Raw genomic sequence first — 14,002 nt, forward strand, 5'->3', positions numbered from 1 at the left:
TGCTACTTGTCCCAACTTTTTTGGGATTTGTTGACACCGTGAAAATTTGAATCAACGTATTTTTCCTTTAAAATGATACATTTACTCGGATTAAACGTTTGATCTGTCATCTACGTTCTATTACAAATAAAATATTGACATTTGCCATCTCCACATCATTGCATTCAGTTTTTATTCACAATTTGTTTAGTGTCCCAACTTTTTGGGAATCCGGTTTGTAATAAATGCCTCTGCAGGACGTCAATATTTTAAATCAAATGCTTGAAATCCACTGAAACTGAGTAAAATCTTTTTTAATAAACTTGGAATGATAGGGATTGTAGTTCTGTAGATGAACCAGCTCAATATTAAAAGCTGCTTTGCAAAACACAGTCAAATCAAAAGTGTAAGGCCTCATTTACACATTAATTTTATTTGGCTTTTAAATGGGTTGTCTACTCCTCTTATATTGACGTCCTAAGGATAGGCCATCAATATCTGATTAGCAGGAGTCCAGCAGCCGACACCCTTTCCAAATAATTGTTTGGCAGTCACTCCTGCGCCAGGACGGCACAGCGCCGTCCTTTGTGTAATAGCTGTTGCTGCAGCCATTGAAGTGAATGGAAGCAGCGCTGCCTTAGCTAGCTTCTTCCACTATGCATTGGACACAGTTCTGACCCTAGAACCACTCCGAACAGCTGATTGACGGGTGCAGGGTGCCGATCCCCACCGATCAGTTATTGATGGCCTATCCTGAAGACAAGCCATCAGTATTAAAATCCTTGACAGCCCCTTTAACTGTAGTGGTGCTTCAGGCAAACTGTATACTTAGTGCCTAGGTTCCCCATGAATAAGTGATGATTGCGGAGGGTCACACCGGGGATGCTTTGTGATCTGGTTAATGTCAAGGTCATCAGTATAAAAGTCTCAGAAAACCCCTTTAAATAAATCACTTTAAGGGTCCATTCACACGTCCGTGGTGTATTGCGGATCCGCAATACACCCGGCCGGCACCCCCCATACAGCTGCCTATTCTTGTCCGCAATTGCGGACAAGAATAGGACATGTTCTATTTTTTTTGCGGAGACGCGGGCCGGAAGTTCGGGGCCGCGCTCCAGAAATGCGGATGCGGAGAGCACATAGTGTGCTCTCTGCATCCAGTTTTGCCTCGTTGAGAATTGATGGGTCCGCACCCGTTCATGATATTGGGGAACGGATGCGGACCCATTTGCGGACGTCTGAATGGACCCTAAGGCTATTTTCACACATGCTTTGTTAATTCCGGTATTGAGGATCTCAGTACCAGAATCAAACGGATCCGTATTGATTTTGCATATCAGGATGCATTGAAAAACAAGAACAACGCAAGTGTGAGAGTAGCCTTACATGTGATCCATCACCTCCTTCCCATCTCTTCTACAGGATAATGGTGCTACGTCTGTTCGGTTACGCCCCCGCTATGTTTTTTCCTAGCATTATAGTCTATTTTTCATCGGGGACCAAGCAGAACTGGGGCCTCCTCTGTTCGGGCATCATCAGCTGCATACAGTCACTGTACAAAGCATCCGGTGGTGGAGGACTCGGTCAGAACCTCCAAAGTCTAGTTATTTCCTGGCATTTGGGCTGTGACTCTGTGGGGCGCCTGGTTCTTTGACATGACTGGTGTAAGGCTCCTTATAAATAGGATGACTATTACACAGTGTACCGGTAGGTAACACCCTAATAAAATAGAGCGTGTTATGAGCCATAAAGCCTCCATTATTGCTGTATAGAATCATAAAATATGTTTTCTTGTAAGATCACGAGGCCCCTTGGTCTATGCAGATCACACGCCATTGAGAATAGTTTGAATTTAAGATGACCTTAGACAAAATGTAATTGATATTTTTCGATTTTCGGTCCATATTTTCAAGAACTTTAAAGTCTGTATCAGGAACTTGCAAAAGTAATGGAGGCTTTAGAGCAAAATGAACATGGAGGCCTCCTCATCCCTCACTGGTTAGGAAACAGCCCTAATATCATAAAAGCAGAGATCCAGACAGCAATTAAATTGGTTGTAGATGCTACCCAGAAATATCATTTGGCGCCTCAATTTTTCGGTTTGGGAGCCAAAGGTGCCCAAGTGATTTTGTTTTCTAAAGCAGGAGCCCTAACATTCACTTAACAGTCTGTCTCCAGCCACCACTAGAGGGCGCTTACTGCATACTGTGTTATTATTTACCGAACGCTCCTATGCTCCTTCTATTAGCGGCTATAGGAAGTCATGACGTAGAGCTCATTGTTTTCTCTAAAAACACTTAAAGCGGTTTTCTTGGACTTCCTATTCTCCGCTCATCCAGGTGAACCTGTTAAAAAAAAAAGAAAAGGAAAAAAAAAAGAGCTATGGATTCGTCTCCAGTTCCTGTTCGGAAAATCTTGACACCGATCTGACGTCCACCTCCTTACTTCTGATGTTTCCTGTCCCTGAAATGGACAGGCACATCATTTCCATGACCAGCACCGGGGCGGTTCAGTGGACAGGGCTGTAATCCCGTGGAAGGGACTCTCCCTCATCTATCGGCGCATGCGCAGAGTAGACTCACTGCCTCAGCACATGTGCTAATAGGTAAGGGAGAACTCCTTCCATAGGATTACAGCACTCTTCACTGCACCGCTCTATGTTGGTCCTGGAAATGATGTGCATGTCCATTCCAGGGACTGGAAATTCAGGTTTAAGAAGATGGACATGACGGCGGTGGAAGAGATATATTAACTCTGTAGCTCTGAGAAGAGCATTTGCTTCTGTATCCTTAAGAGATTGTCTGGTCTAGAAGTGGACAACCCAATGGTTGGAACCGGTGCCCAGTAAAAAATAAAATAAACTAAAACAAATCAAATCTACTCGTCTGCTACTGTCCCATTCGCTTCTGGTCTCTGCTGGACTGAGGTGGCATGGGCCTGTGATCGCAGTAGCCAGTCACTGGCCTCAGCACTCACGTGTTAGAACGGCACGTCTTTAGGACGTGCCTAGGAGGGACTTGTTGTTCTGGCACATGTGACGACTGATGCCAGCGATTGGCCGCAGCGGTTAAAGGATGGAGCTTCTCCTGGATTAAAATGGACTAGAAGCAGCCGGGAATGGAGCAGTGGCATGGTGGGACTGAAGACAAGTGAATTTTTTTTATACTGGACACCGGCTTCAACCATTAAGTTTTTTGCTCTGGACAACCCCTTTTAACGTGTCACTAGGAGTGACGTGTCGTTCTGACACATGTGACCACTGAGACCAGCAATTGGCCACAGTGGTTACAGGATGGAGCCATTTCTGGTTTGAAGGGGGATAGAAGAGGCCGGGAATGAAGCAGTGGCAGTGGCATGGGAATGGTGGGACTGAAGACGTGAATTTTTTTTTTTTTTTTTTTTTTACTGGACACCGACTTCAACCATTGGGGTTTTGGCTCCGGACAACCCCTTTAATGTGTTTTGTTCAGACGATGACCTTTACCCGTACTCTAAATCATTCTCTTTACATAGGTTCCTATCATAATATTAATGGGGTGCTCCCTTTGCATTTGCAGTCACCGATTTGCTGGATGAGGAGCAGGAAGATTTCGGTAAATCCATTGAAGCTGTGCAGTCCCCGCTGGTATGTAATCCTTCCAATATCTAACAGCGTCCACATTCACAAGTAAATGCCTGTAAGCCGCCATGTGTCATGAGGATCACAATGTCTCATTGCACCAGAGAATGAGGATGTGACAAGACACGTGACATACTGCAGCGCAACAGTTTTTTGGGTTGCAGGTCACAAATTGCACGCGGCTTTTCCTCGTAGACCCCGATGCGGGTCGCTTGTGAGCTGCCTGATGCTTTTCTGGGGTTTGGCTGTGTTTTTACAGCCAAGTCGTGTGACAGCAGCTTGCATGCATTCTGAGACTTGCTGTCACACCACACGTCACCGTGTATCCTCTAAGGCTATTGGAGGTTCCGACCAGTAGTTTCAGTAGAGACTGGTCAATACCAGTTTAACACAAAAGACCTACTATGTAAGAAACCAGTGGTGTATAACTGTTGTCAAGTACCATTAAGGGAGGTTTCACACAATCTTAGTGGTGTTTTATTTTATTTTTTTACTTTTTTTCACAGTGTTTTTTATGCAGCGCAGCCAGATGTTAATTGTTTTGTTGTGTTGTTTTTAGCAGTTTTTCATAAAATGCACTATTCTCTAGGTATGGCGTTTTTGCTGGAAAGTTTCCCTTAGGCCTCATACACACGGCTGTTGCCCAGCCGTGACTGTATTGCAGCCTGCAAACAGCGGGTCTGCAATATGCGGGCACCGGCCGCGTGCTCCCCGCATCACGGATGCGGACCCATTCACTTAAATGGGTCCGCAATCCAGAGCTGCGGTGTGGAACGGTGTTTCTGTCTGTGCCTCCGCACTGCAAATTGCGGTCCCCAATGCACGGAACGGCCGCACAAGGGCTGTGTGCATGAGGCCTTAGGCTTATCCATAGGAGTTAAAAAAAAAAAAAGTAAACTCCTGTTTATGGTATACAATAATAAAAGGCACAAACGAAAGTAAAAACCATGTGCTTTATTTGTGGAGGAAGCCTAGGGCCTCGTTCACATCTCGGTAAAGCAGATCCGGCAGGCTGTTCTGGCAGAGAACATTGCTCTAGTTTACCTCCTGATTCCCATTGACTGTAATGAGATCTGGAGGTGATCTGGCCGCTTTCCAGCATAAATGCCGGGTTTCGGCTGGACAAATCCTTTGCATGCAATGTTTTATTGTGCGGCCAACAGCCGGATCAGTCAGCTGGATGTGGTAGAGCTTACAACTTGGAGAACCTATAGATCAGTGATGGTGAACCTTTTACAGACTGAGTGCCCAAACTGTAACCCAAACCCCACTTATTTATTGCAAAGTGCCAACACGGCAAGTTAGCCTGAATACTACAGTCCATTACAGTCCAATCTTTCAAGTACTTTATCACTAAGCTATACTAGCCTGCCTACTGTATATTCAATGCGCTGCTCTGACGAATAGCAGGAACAGTCTAAGGGTCCATTCACACATCCGTGTGTGTTTCACGGATCCGCTAAAAACTGACACCAACAATGTGTGTTCCGCATTTTGCGGACCGCACATAGCTGGCACTAATAGAATAGGGCATGTCCTATTTTTTTCGGGAAAGGAAATGCAGACCCAGAAGGTTCCCCTACAGTTTATGCTGTTGACACATCGGCTGGAGATCTGTAGTCTCAATCTGTAAGGCCGGTTCTCGTGGCCGTTCTCACTACATTTGGGATATTCCGTTTTTGGTGAGCACCACACTGGAGAGCTTTCCCATGTGCCTCAGAGCTGAAGTCATCACCTGCAACCTTATTTCCCTGCCCAAAGAAATAGTCTGGAGTCAGTGTGGACATCTTAACCCTACAAGGCCACTGTTTTCATGGGACCACCTTGTTCTCCCCATGTCTGTTCTGTTCAGCAGGGAATAGCTTCCCTGAGTGAGGAACCTTCAAGCCATATCTGAACCCCATTGATACGACTTGTGGAAGGGGGCTGGAACTGCTAAAGAAGCTATCCATGGTGAAAGCCCTATTAAAGAGTCTTTGAGGACTCACGTTAGTAAGAATGGAGGTAATGGACAATATATCGCTTACAGAGCATTAAAAAAGCATGCCTATCTTCTTCCAAAAACAGCGCCTCACCCGTCCACAGATTGTGTAAAGTATTGCATGTTCATTCCATTTACTTCACTAAAGACTGAGCTGGAATGCCTGACACAACCCATTAAACAGGTGTCACATTTCTCCAGAAGAATGAGTCAACGTTTTCTAGTCCTGTACAACCCCCCGTCAGGCCGGAATATCTATCAAAGTAATTTTTGCTTTGCAATATTGCAAATTCTGAATGGAAAGTAATACCACCTAATGCACATAAATCGTGGGACTTTCTGCTTCTCAGCAACACGTTCAATAGCTTGGCCTAGAGAAAGTCAATACAATTATCAAACCATTTTTCTGCTTCCCTGGCCTAAGAGATAGAGGGATCAATGGTCCTCTCTGTATTAGCATAGGCTCTCATTACAGCAAAGCTTTTAATGGGAATAGCAGAAATGATCCTCGGTACTGCCAGAGGAACTTGGCCCATAAACTTGGTAGGAGAAAGGTGCAAACATGGCTGCTGTATGCACAGAAAAAACAAATCTATCGTCTCACAAGGTCCATCTAAGTTCATACATTGTGGCCGATAGTTTGACAGCAAGTGTAGCCCTGTGAACTCTCTTGGAATTGCGTACTGAGGGATCTCACTGCTACAGAGCTGGTTTCTGGTGGACTGTTCCCATCAGTAGCCATGTTGGGTGTCTGTCCAACCCGACTCTTCCTCCCCACCGGTCCTTGATAGCAGCTCTTTGGTTTCTCATGGCTGCAGCGTCATGCCTATGTGACTGGCACATTCTAGTGACGTCAGTGAGCAGCTCCCGTCCATTGCCATAATTATACTTAGTCTCCAGACCTTGGCCATGTTCCTGAACTTGTCTCTGCCTAACCCTCCTGCATTAGTCTGCCTGGTTGTTGTGGTGCTAATCCGATTCTGACCTCTGCCTCTTTCCTGACCTATGCATCTGTCTAGTCCTTTGGATACCTTGCCTTCCATTTCTGAGTGCCCTTCTCCTAGACCTTAACAATGCTTCTGTATTATCCCTTGGCCTGATGCTCCCTGTCTGCCTTCCTGGTGACGAACTTGTGTTTAGTTTCTGACCATACCATTTTGTCTACAGCATTACTGTCACCAGTACGAGACTAGTCCAGGGACTACAACCTGGGGACTCCCTGCATCGAAGTCTAGATCCCTGTATAGTGGTAAAATGGTGAATCAGGAAATCCCTTAAATTCTGCGCTTTGGTTTAGCAAACACAAGTTGTATTTAAGATTCATGACATTCAAGACAGCGCCTCAACGCAAATGTCAACAGAGCCTAAGGGTACGGCTACAAGGGCAGTTTTGTAAGCCAAAATCAGGAGTGGATCATAAAAGGAGAGAAAATTTAAAGGACAGCTATGACTTCATTTTTTTATTCACTCCTGGTTTTGGCTTCCAAAACTGCATCACAAAATGTGAATGTGTGGCTGTACCCTAATAGTGGTAAGTCAACTAAACTAGTGTAGAATCATCGGGTGCATCCCATCCTTCCAAGCTGCTTGCAGGTTTGGTCAGATGTCTTCAAGATTTTTTTGATGATTTTGATTTAACACTTCTAGATATATACTATGGATGACTGAAAAAAAAAATCAAAGGCGACTTTTGTCATACTGTTAAAGGATGAGAATTTGACTCTTATGCCAGGAAAAGGTAGATGGATGCATGGTGTGCACCAAGACGATCCTAATGCCTCTCACCGGATGTGTCCTATACCGGTTCGGTTAAGATGTTAGTATTCTGGTTCTAATTCATAGATACCAATAGGAAACAAACCGACAAAAGTAGGCTCCAGCAACAAATTTCTAGATGGATTGACTACCTGGAATGTATGCCACCATATTCACAACATATGGAAGGTTGGAATAGATGTAGATCGTGGATATTTGTAATGGACACACAATCCAGATGTAGGCACATCCTCCATTCATATTTGGTTTATAAACACTAATTTGTAATGGGGGCTGTAAAGCCTTGTGCTCCTCATAGCTAAGCTCCATTCTGCACGTCTTCCCTCACAGTAGCATTTTCTGTAGTCAAAAACCCTCACTCCTTCAGTTCTTACAAGTTCCTCATGTTTTTTGGTGATCCCTTACGTTGGTCAGCCTTATTATGATGGAGCCTAGTGCTGTAATGAATGTGGCCTGTGAAGATCCAGTCCAGAACAAGGCACTGTAAATACAAGTGACAGACTGAAAAATGACTCTGAGTGCATACTAACAGATATAAATAGAGGTTCTGCGCGTGAAGGAAGCTCTGCTGACCTGCACAGTATCCCTGGGAAGAAAGGGATCCTACACCTGACGTCTGCCAAGTGTCTTCAAGATGATCTGAAGGTTCATCTGCAGGGGAAAAAATTGTATCCCATAAAAATGTTCATGGCAATTTTCCATCAGGTAGACATATGGACCTGTTAATAACCAGTCATATCCTTCCAAGTTTATGTCTATTAGGCCGCGTGCACACAACTGTGTCCCTATTGCATCCACAAACCACGGAACCGCAAAATGCGGACACCTTCTGGGTGCAGTCTGCTTTTTTCCTCACTCCTATTACTAGAAATTACTATTCTTGCCTACAATAGGACTTGTTCTAGAATTCGCAGAACTGACACACGGATATGTTATTTTTTTTATTTCTTTTTTGCAGACTCATAGAAATGAAAAAAATAAAAATGCATATTGGACATAGATACAAAATAGGGTTGCGTGCTTGAGGCCTCATGGATAAGACTGTATTGTCCGCATGCGATCCGCATTTTTTGAGGATTGGATGTGGACCTTTTAATTTGTATCTGTATGTCAGCTCCACAAAGAAGATGGAACATGTCCTATTCTTGCACATATTTCGGACAATAGTGCGGGATGTGCGTAACAGAAAAGTCTACGGCCCCCGACACCCCCCTGCTTTTCCCCCGCCGACTGTTAAAAACGTTTCAACTCCAGCCGTGCGGCTTATTATTGTCGCATGGCCAGTCAAAAAGGGGACTTGTAACTATTTTTACGACTAAATAGTTGCAATTCCCTTGATAAATGACCCCCATAATGTGTTGTTGTTTTTTACAGTGAAAGGTGACGGATGGCGCTCTATATCATCTGTCAGAGGCATCCGTTTGATGGAAGAGCCATAGAGTATGCGTTGAACGGAAGCCATAAACATAATTTGGTGGATGCAAATGGAACATTTTCCGTTTCTATCCGTCATTCATTGATTTCAGTGTTAAAAAAAAGGAAAACTGCTTTGTCGTGTTTCCACAGATGTTCCCCCATCAATCAAAAATAACGGAAACCTGACGGAACGAACACAAACTGCACGCAAGTGGGGATTAACATGGATGATTTTTTTTGTCCTCTGACTTAGGGCTCATGCACACGACCGTATGTATTTTACGGTCCGCAAAAAATGGATCCTCAAAAAATACAGATGACGTCCGTGTGCATTCCGTATTTTGCGGGACAGAACAGCTGGCCCCTGATAGAACAGTCCTATCCTTGTCCGTAATGTGGACAATAATAGGACATGTTCTGTTTTTTTGCGGAACGGAAATACGGACATACAAAAACAGAATGCACACGGAGTAACTTCAGTTTTTTTGCGGAACCATTAAAGTGAATGGTTCCACATACGGTCCACAAAAAAACTGAATAAACACGGAAAGAAAATACGTTTGTGTGCATGAGCCCTTAACAGAATAACCAGAAAAGACCTCAGCTATACTAGTATAATTGGGTTACGCTCACACAGAGGGGGCTATTTACAAAGACCGTTTTCTTTTTACGCCAGTCTGTTTCTCCTCTGCACTGCCGGAGGATTTGCCTAGCAGCTTATGACCAGGTGCAGGCCTCATCATAAATTTGGCGCACATCCAGCAGTCCATGCGCTGGGAGTGAAAACTACACCAGCACCTGACTGGAGTAGTTTTCACTCCTCTTTTATGACTCTTTCCGGTAAAAGTTAGTAAATTTTTCAGGGCTGATGTCCTTGCTCCCCCAAGTGTCAAGGACAGTGCAAAAACGCTCATGTGACAAAATATTGTTGCTTTTTTTTTACACCAAATACTGTGTACGGATATTAGCAAATGACCCCCTGTATGTTGAGTAAAGCCAGAATAACGGGTCTTGCTGAAAAACATGGCGGCTTTCTTCCAAAACTAGCCCCTGAGTTGTGAATAGGATGCTGCTGCAATGCCACACGCAACCCGTGGATAAGGCCTCATGCACACGTCTGTATTTTATTTCCGTGTCCGTTCAGTTTTTTTTTTTTTTTTTGCGGACAGGATGCGGTCCCATTCATTTCAATGGGTCCGCAAAAAATGCGGACAGCACACCGTGTGCTGTCTGCATCCGTATGTCCGTTCCGTAGCCCCGCCCAAAAAATAGAACATGTCCTATTCTTGTCCGTTTTAAGCATCGTTACAGTGGATCCGCAAAAAAAAAAACAACTGATGGCATAAGGATGTCATCCGTTTTCATTTGCGGCCCGCAGAACACATATGACCGTGTGCATGTAGCCTAAGGGCGGTGACGTTTTCACAAGGAAGCAGTCACTTTTCTAACCCTGGACAAACCATTTAAATATTTTAACGTGTTCTCAAACTCTCCGTGCGGAGCGCTGTTCTATGTTTAACCCTTTGCTCTGCAGAACTTGATATATTTCCTCACTGAGAAGTCGTTTGTGCCTCCCCCGGGGAAATCTCCCAGCTGTCATATGCCACGCACTTGCTTCCTCTTAGTCCCGGGTGTGGGAAGCAGGTGGATGAACACTGACTCATCTTACTGCATCCCATGCACAGGATAGAGGTTAGCGCAACTTATTTAAAGGGGCATGAAATGAATATCCTTCCTGCCTCAATAGGGCATTGTCATCTCATCCAGCCGTCTCGGTGGGGATGTGTAATTGTGTAAAGTTCATCGCCATGTGAATCCGCGCCGCTGGCATTTCAAATAACAAGTGGAGATTTTTAATTCTGGCCCCAGGGACTCTTCCACTAACTCGCAGGAACCAACCAGACTGGGGAAACGCAACCGAAGGAAAATGCTAATTGTTTGCCCTAAAATGGGGCTCCAGCGATGATGGCTGCGCACGGGTATGTCATCTGTGTGACCACACTGGTTGTAGGGTGCATTCACCCCGACAGATTTTGTCTTGAGTTCTTTTTTTATTTGCCAAAAAACTGGAAAAGATCCAAGCAGAGGAGAATTTGCATCATTGCAAAAATCATTGCATCACAATATCTTGTGTCGGATGACATTCTCAGCTCTGCTATGTTGGCAGACTCCACTCTGCTAGGTATGACAAACTGGGCTCTGTCGCTTCTAGATATATCAGAGAGTCTAAGGATATGACCCCACGGTGCTGCCCACCCTCAGCAGCCAGTGGTTACACATGCCCCAGGTTGGGGTACAGTCAGCCACACCGTGGGTTTATACCCTTGGTATTTAGTAATACCCAGAAAATCGACCATTAAAGAGAACCCGTCGCCTCTCCGGACATGTCTATTGTAGCAAATACTTTTATTCTTCGTCACATAATAATCCTGTTCTATCTTTCCTCAAAACTCTGCTTTGTGCTGTTCCTCTGTTATGCCTCCTGCAATTGTATGATCAAATTGACAACTGGGTGGTACATGTTTGTGGTGTGCCCCTACACGCTCTGATGCCGTCCAGTGCCTCTGTACGGTCACACCACTTTGGCGATGGAAATGGTAACCTCCAGGTCGCAATGTATGCATTTGTTTCTAGGAGGAATAACTGAGGAATGACGCAATGCAGAGTTAGGCCTCATGCACGCGGCCGTTCCGTGCGTTGGGGACCACAATTGCGGTCCCCAGTGCACGGGCAACATCCGTGCAGCGGGCCGGACCCATTCAACTTGATTGCCGACCTGCCGCTTGTGGGCCGCAATATGGCCACAGCCGCCCAACGGCCGTGTGCATGAGGCCTTATAAGAAACAATGCCTCTTTAGCCTCCTGCACACTGCGGCCTGCAATGCACGAACACCATCCGTGGGGCAGCCGGAGCGGATCGCGGGCCCATTCATTTTAATGGGTCCGCTATCCGGCCGTTCCACAAAAAGATAGGAAGGGAAGTATGGGATGAAACCCCATGGAAGCACTCCATAGTGTTCCGTTCTGTGCTTCCGTTCCGCACCATTCCGCATCTCCTGATTTGCGGACCAATAGAAATGAATAGGTCGGCGTGCGTTCAGCAGAGACATTTGGATCACTGTATCCTCGCCGTATTGATCAGGATACCACACTAGCCACATGACAGACTGGCACAAAGCTGGCAACACAACATGGTCGGACCCACTACCTCCCCCCTCCTACCCTGGTTTCTGATTGAATTGCTCCTAATGTGTATAGAAAGTGAGACCCTTGACTGACTGTACTGCGCTGCAGGATATGCTGTTGCCATAAAAGCCGTGGAGTAGATGGGGTGCGACCTGTGGACTCGCTTAGTGTCCCCAAAAGGAACGTCTCATACAAGGGACATTCCTGACCTCCATAGTGGATGACGTGTGACTGTACGGTGGTAGAGGTCTGTCCACCATGTGCGGTAGTCAGCACATCAGAACCCAAGGCGGTGACTATACAACCCGCACGGGATCCATTTAATCCCCAAATCCCAGTTATAAAAGGCACAATGGCGAGGTTCCTGGAAATGCAGGGATGAAGCGCGGTGACAATACAGGGCTGTTTGTACACGCAGGAGGGATCTTTTGTGTGGTTGGGTGACATCACTGAGTCTAGTATTGGATTACAGCAGACACGGGAACCACCCACTGCAGCCCCAGTATCCAGCAGTATGAGGCTGACTGCCTGGACGCTGGCACCCTGGGCTCTTCCCTACTGATCCATCCAAGTTCACTCTGCCTGGGGGGGAGATCCAGCTCTCTGTAAGTACCACGCCATAGTGTAGAAAACCCAGGGGTGCCCCGTCCAGGTGGCATGGGCACTTGTGTGACCCCTTTAAATACTTAGGCTTTGCGATCATTTGTGCATTTTCTGTGCAGCTGGTAACTAAATGGTTAATTGCAGAAGTAATGGATTCCTTGTGCAGTGATTCGCAGAGTCTTGAGCGCTCTGTCACCTTCCAGTTGTTGCTGGAGGGCTTGCTGGGTCTTGTAGTCCTACGCTTGATGGTGTCTGGCGGTCTCTTGACTTTTTTGCATTTGCTATGGGTTTTGGGTTTAACTCTTTCCTGAAGGCTTTGTAACTTGTAGCTCTCTAGCTGTTTGGAAGGTGCTGCTGCGACTTGTAGTTCCACCATGGCCAGGGATCCGATGCTTCACTTCACTGGTAGCTCAAGCATCCTAACACCTTGTGGTTTAACACTTTTATAGGCAACCTGCAGCTCGGTTTCCGCTGGCATCTCCAGTTCCACGGCCGCCATAGAGCCACATGTTGCACCTCTCCTGTGCCGTGGGGCCAGCAAAAGTAGCTAGAAAACCATCATTTATTATTGATGTTACATATGTTAGTGAGGCAACCGCCATGCATTATTCAGATGTAACAGAGCTGAGTTTGTCTGTTGACACAACCTTTGGCCATACCGTAATGTGCAGTCTGTCATTACCTAGGGCCTACCGCATGCCTTTAGGAACCTGTCTTGATGCAACCCAAAAGTTACATGACATATTCAGCTCTGCTACATTTGCATGTTGGGAAATATTACGCTGTTGCAGTGCCTGTTGAGTCTCCTTGGAGTAAATGTCACATTTCCAGTCTGCATTGAATTCCCCTCTGTGACATTTCTGCAGCCGGGGGCTTCTCTTCAGTGTTATACCAGTGCATGGGGTTGGCTCGGCTGGTGTTAATATAAGGTCATGTTTAACATACATGCAAATTTAGATGTGGACCTCGAGCAGCAATGGTATAACATGGATAGAAGATGATCCAAGCTTCTCTCTGTTACAGTTGTGGTCCTCCTCAGCGACAGAGTCTTATTTTTACTAATGGAGGTGACTTCTGATAGCTGAACATGTGCTATATAGCTAGACCCTAAGATTCCTCTCTCCTAGCACGTTTCATCGACCCAAATAAATAAAAAAAATGGTTGGATCCTAGGCACATGGGTTACGTGGCCCCTGACATTTCCATGGAGTTCTACCAAAAGCATAGATTAGATGGAACTTAAAAATAAATAGAAAATGGCCTAGAGCCCCTCCGTGGTTGAGGCATGTATATAGAACTTTTGGAAAAGTGCTCTGCCAGTTTTTGTTGTACATAGGTGTGAACCTTCTGCTGGAAGAAGAGATGAAGATCTTGAAGAACTTTGACTTGCATTGTGGTGGAATTGGTTGGGGTGGATTGCATGTACAAAGGCAATGGTATAA

The 14,002-nt window shown here is 45.6% G+C and overlaps 1 protein-coding gene across 2 annotated transcripts in view; it reads left to right on the plus strand.

Annotated features, from left to right (window-relative positions):
* The first annotated feature begins 3,536 nt into the window (after window positions 1-3,536).
* PKIG (cAMP-dependent protein kinase inhibitor gamma) overlaps window positions 3,537-14,002 on the plus strand; it is a 51,615-nt gene continuing 41,149 nt past the window's right edge. The window contains exon 1 of one of the 2 annotated variants that reach the window (XM_044297514.1): window positions 3,537-3,604. The gene's annotated coding sequence lies outside the window, so the exon portion shown is untranslated. Of the gene's footprint in view, window positions 3,605-12,363; window positions 12,563-14,002 lie in introns of those variants that run through there. The other variant, XM_044297513.1, reaches the window with a different exon arrangement.

This window comes from Bufo gargarizans, chromosome 6, assembly GCF_014858855.1.
Source record: "Bufo gargarizans isolate SCDJY-AF-19 chromosome 6, ASM1485885v1, whole genome shotgun sequence".
NCBI classification, from domain to species: Eukaryota; Metazoa; Chordata; class Amphibia; order Anura; family Bufonidae; genus Bufo; species Bufo gargarizans.